The sequence below is a fragment of the Lissotriton helveticus genome, unplaced genomic scaffold, assembly GCF_964261635.1.
Source record: "Lissotriton helveticus unplaced genomic scaffold, aLisHel1.1 SCAFFOLD_1907, whole genome shotgun sequence".
Lineage (NCBI taxonomy): Eukaryota > Metazoa > Chordata > Amphibia > Caudata > Salamandridae > Lissotriton > Lissotriton helveticus.
In genome coordinates this window covers 12501-17742 of record NW_027612030.1, presented here as the reverse complement: position 1 = coordinate 17742, position 5242 = coordinate 12501, and positions in this window count along the sequence as shown.

The window sequence follows — 5242 nt, the reverse complement described above, 5'->3', positions numbered from 1 at the left end:
AGCGCCCGGGATGGGGAGGCCGCCCTCCCCTGGACCTCAGCCCTTCCATGTCAGCCCGGCAATCTGGTCGCCCCATTGGAAAGCATTGCGCGCTACTATTGCAAACACATTATCTACCGGACTTGCTCTAGATGGCGCTCCAACATAAGGAATGTACCAACACCTTCCCTACTGGAATCGTGACGAGCAGGAGCCGTCGTTAGCACTGAAGGGGCTAGTATATCAACACTTTCCCTCCTGTTGCGCAGGTTGGAGTTTGAAAAATAGATTGTATTATGCCTTTAGTTTGTGTGTCCTCTAGATCAAGTTGATCTACTGACTTGCGATGCCAAGGCATCTCGCTGTAAAGGAATGCGATGTCACAGCATGCATTTGTGCATTCGAATAGATGGCCGCCTATAACCCCTTCGCTGCGGCGGGTTTTCAAATGGGTTTGGGCATGGAGCTGCCCGGGACCCGTGGAGCCCGTCCTGGGCACTCTGACAAGCTGTTGGCCCGGGGAAGGGAGCCCCAGACGACCGGGACCCGTGGAGCCCGTCCTGGGCACTCCTGTATGCCGTTGGCCCGGGGAAGGGAGCCCCGGACGTCCGGGTCCCGTGGAACTCGTCCTGGGCACTCTGACATGCCGCTGGCCCGGGGAAGGGTGCCCCGGACGCCCGGGGCCCGTAGCCCGTCCTGGGCACTCTGACAAGCCGTTGGCCCGGGGAAGGGAGCCCTGGACGCCCGGGACCCGTGGAGCCCGTCCTGGGCACTCTGGAATGCTTTGGCCCGGGGAAGGGAGCCCCGGACGCCCGGGGGAGGACTGCCCGGGACCCGTGGAACTGGTCCTGGGCACTTTTACATGCCGTCGGCCTGGAGGTGGGTGCCCTGGACGCCCGGGGGAGGCCTGCCCGGGACCCGTGGAGCCCTTCCCGGGTACTTTGCCAATGCCGTTGGCCTCATGGAGATGGTTGCCCCGGACGCGTCCGGGGGAGGCCTGCGCGGGACCCATGGAGCCCGTCCTGGGCATTGAGCCATGCCGTTGGCCTGGAGATGGGAGCCCCGGACGCCCGGGGGAGGACTGCCCGGTACCCGTGGATCCCGTCCTGGGCTCTTTGACATGCCGTCGGCCTGGAGGTGGGAGCCCCGGACGCCCGGGAGCGGGCTGCCCGGGACCCATGGAGCCCGTCCTGGACACTTTGACATGCCGTCGGCCTGGAGGAGGGTGCCCGGGACGCCCGTGGGAAGCCTGGTCGGGACCCGTGGAGCCCTTCCCGGTTACTCTGCCATCCCGTTGGCCTCCTGGAGATGGGTGCCCCGGACGCCCGGGGGAGGTCTGTCCGGGGCCCATGGAGCCCGTCCTGGGCAGTGTGACATGCCGTCGGCCTGGAGGTGGGAGCCCCGGACGCCCGGGGGAGGGCTGCCCGGGACCCATGGAGCCCTTCCCGGTTACTCTGCCATCCCGTTGGCCTCCTGGAGATGGGTGCCCCGGACGCCCGGGGGAGGTCTGTCCGGGGCCCATGGAGCCCGTCCTGGGCAGTGTGACATGCCGTCGGCCTGGAGGTGGGAGCCCCGGACGCCCGGGGGAAGGCTGCCCGGGACCCGTGGAGCCCTTCCCGGTTACTCTGCCATCCCGTTGGCCTCCTGGAGATGGGTGCCCCGGACGCCCGGGGGGAGGTCTGTCCGGGGCCCATGGAGCCCGTCCTGGGCAGTGTGACATGCCGTCGGCCTGGAGGTGGGAGCCCCGGACGCCCGGGGGAAGGCTGCCCGGGACCCGTGGAGCCCTTCCCGGGTACTTTGCCATCCCGTTGGCCTCCTGGAGATGGGTGCCCCGGACGCCCGGGGGGGAGGTCTGTCCGGGGCCCATGGAGCCCGTCCTGGGCAGTGTGACATGCCGTCGGCCTGGAGGTGTGAGCCCCGGACGCCCGGGGGAAGGCTGCCCGGGACCCGTGGAGCCCTTCCCGGGTACTTTGCCATCCCATTGGCCTCCTGGAGATGGGTGCCCCGGACGCCCAGGGGCGGTCTGTCCGGGACACGTGGAGCCCGTCCTGGGCATTGAGCCATGCCGTTGGCCCGGAGAATGGAGCCCCCAGACGCCCGGGGGAGGTGTTGCCCAGGCATATCTCATCTGGTCCCCCGGGCAGAGAACCACCAGCCCTGGAGAGGTGTCCGGGCGCACCCTGCCCCTAGTAATCCGGAGGGAAATTACCCCCCTTTCTTGCAATCCGTGCACGCGAGGTGACAGAGGGGACCCAAGGCGTAAAAGAACCCGACCTCATGGAGCCCTAGCTGGGATCCGGGAGGCGAATGGCACCTCATCGGGACTTCCAGGGAAGCCCAGCCATCTGGTCGCCCCATTGGAAAGCATCGCGGGCGACCAGATGGCCGGGATCGAAAGGACTCCCAGCTCCCCATCCATCCCAAGCCTTCGCGGTGGGGTTCCTGACTTCCTGCCCACGCAAGGCAGGGCTCTTGGACCCCGGCTGGGCCTCAGGCGCAGGTTGGACCACCGGAGCTCCAGGGCCCGGACGACCTGGGGGGAGGAATGCCCGGGACCCGTGGAGCCCGTCCTGGGTACTTTGACATGCCGTCGGCCTGGAGGTGGGTGCCCCGGACGCCCGGGGGAAGCTGCCCGGGACCCATGGAGCCCGTCCTGGGTACTTTGACATTCCGTCGGCCTGGAGGTGGGAGCCCCGGATGCCCGGGGAGAGGTCTGCCCGGGACCCATGGAGCCCGTCCTGGGTACTTTGCCTATGCCGTTGGCCTCATGGAGACGGGTGTCCCAGACGCCCGGGGGAGGACTGTCCCAGACTCATGGAGCCCGTCCTGGGCACTTTGACATGCCGTCTGCCTGGAGGTGGGAGCCCCGGACGCCCGGGGGAGGGCTGCCCGGGACCCATGGAGCCCGACCCGGGCACGCTGCCATGCCGTCAGCCTGGATGGAGCCCCGGACGTCCGGGGTACGAGTGACCGGGACGCATGGAGCCCGTCCTGGGCACTTTTCCGTGCCTTCGGCCTGGAGCCCCCAGACACCCAGGGGAGGGCCACCGTGAAAACCATGGAGCCCGACCCGGGCACTCTGCCATACCGTCAGCCTAGATGGAGCCCCGGACGCCCAGGGGACGAATGCCCGGGACGCATGGAGCCCGTCCTGGGCACTTTTCCATGCATTCGGCCTGGAGCCCCCCAGACACCCAGGGGAGGACATCCCTGGAAACCATGGATCACGACCCGGGCACTCTGCCATGCCGTCAGCCTGGATGGAGCCCCGGACGCCCGGGGGATGAATGCCCGGGACGCATGGAGCCTGTCCTGGGCACTTTTCCATGCCGTCAGCCTGGATGGAGCCCCGGACGCCCGGGTGACGACTGCCCAGGAGCCATGGAGCCCGTCCTGGGCAATTTGACATGCGGTTGGCCTGGAGGAAGGAAGCCCCGGGTGGCCTAGGGAGGTGTTGCCCAGGCATAGCCCATCTGGTCCCCATGGCAGAGAACCGCCAGCCTCGGAGGGGTGTCCGGGCGTACCCTTCTCCCTAGTAATCTGGAGGAAAATTACCCCCTTTTCTTGTAATCTGTGCACGCGAGGTGACAGAGGGGACCCAAGGCGCGAATGTACCCGACCTCCTGGAGCCCTCGCTGGGATCCGGGCGGCGAATGGCACCTCATCGGGACTTCCAGGGAAGTTCGGCCATCTGGTCGCCCTTATAGGAAAGCGTTGCGGGCGACCAGATGCCCGAGGGGATCCGGGCGACCAGATGGCCGAGGGAATCTGGGCGATCAGATGGCTGGACACGGAAGTGAAGCCGCCTGGACTCTCCCGACCCTGTCCCTGTCCCCGTCCCCGTCCCGGGACGAATGCCCGGGACGCATGGAGCCCGTCCTGGGCACTTTTCCATGCCTTCGGCCTGGAGCCCCCAGACACCCAGGGGAGGACCACCGTGAAAACCATGGAGCCCGACCCGGGCACTCTGCTATACTGTCAGCCTGGATTGAGCCCCGGACGCCCGGGGGACGAATGCCCGGGACGCATGGAGCCCGTCCTGGGCACTTTTCCATGCCTTCGGCCTGGAGCCCCCAGACACCCAGGGGAGGACCACCGTGAAAACCATGGAGCCCGACCCGGGCACTCTGCCATACCGTCAGCCTGGATGGAGCCCCGGACGCCCGGGGGACGAATGCCCGGGACGCATGGAGCCCGTCCTGGCCACTTTTCCATGCCGCCGGGGTGGATGGAGCCCCGGGCGCCCAGGGGACGACTGCCCAAGAGCCATGGAGCCCGTCCTGGGCAATTTGACATGCCGTCGGCCTGGCGGAAGGAAGCCCCGGGTGGCCTAGGGAGGTGTTACCCAGGCATAGCCTATCTGGTCCCCATGGCAGAGAACCACCAGCCTTGGAGGGGTGTCTGGGCGTACCCTGTCCCTAGTAATCCGGAGGGAAATTACCCTCCTTTCTTGTAAACTCTGCACGCGAGGTGACAGAGGGGACCCAAAGCGTGAAAGTACCCGGCCTCCTGGAGCCCTCGCTGGGATCTGGGAGGCGAATGGCACCTCATCGGGACTTCCAGGGAAGTTCGGCCATCTGGTCGTCGATTTGTCGAGCCCTGGGAGAGAACTGGGGCTCGGCAGGGCCAGGGTGCCAGCAGGTCCCAGTCTGCCAGGTAACCAGGTCTGGGGATATGCTGCCCATGCGCTGCCGGGGCCCGGGCATGACCTCCGGTGGGCCCTCAGGTGCGTCAGTCTGGCACGGGGAGGCTCTGAACCTGCTTGGCTGGGGCCAGGGCTCCACAAATCCACTCGCCCGCTCGACCGGGGCCTAAACGGCGTCCTGCTCATGGCGGGCTTGGGGCTTAGCTTCCAAACCCTACCCCCAGGCCAGGGAGAGCCTCTGCAGGCCCCGATGGACCCCAGCACCCGGAACCTCAGCTGGATTGCAGGACGGGGGCTCCAGCACCCCGGGACCTGCCGGACAGAGTTAAAGCCCCGGGCCCGGTCCCATGTTCCGAACCCTAGCCAGGCCGGGGAATGCCTCCCCAGGCCCAGAGGGATCCTAGCGCCCAGGCCCTCGACTGGCTTGCAGGACAGGGGGCTCCAGCACCCTCGGGGCCTGCCAGATGGAGTTCAAGCCCCGGGCCAGGTCCCAGCTTCCAAACCCTAGCCAGGCTGGGGAGAGCCTCCCCGGGCCCCGGTGGAGCCCCGTCCCCAGCGCCTGGACCCTCTGGTGGCCTGCGGGACGGGGGGCTTGCACACCCCGGGGCCGGCCGGCCG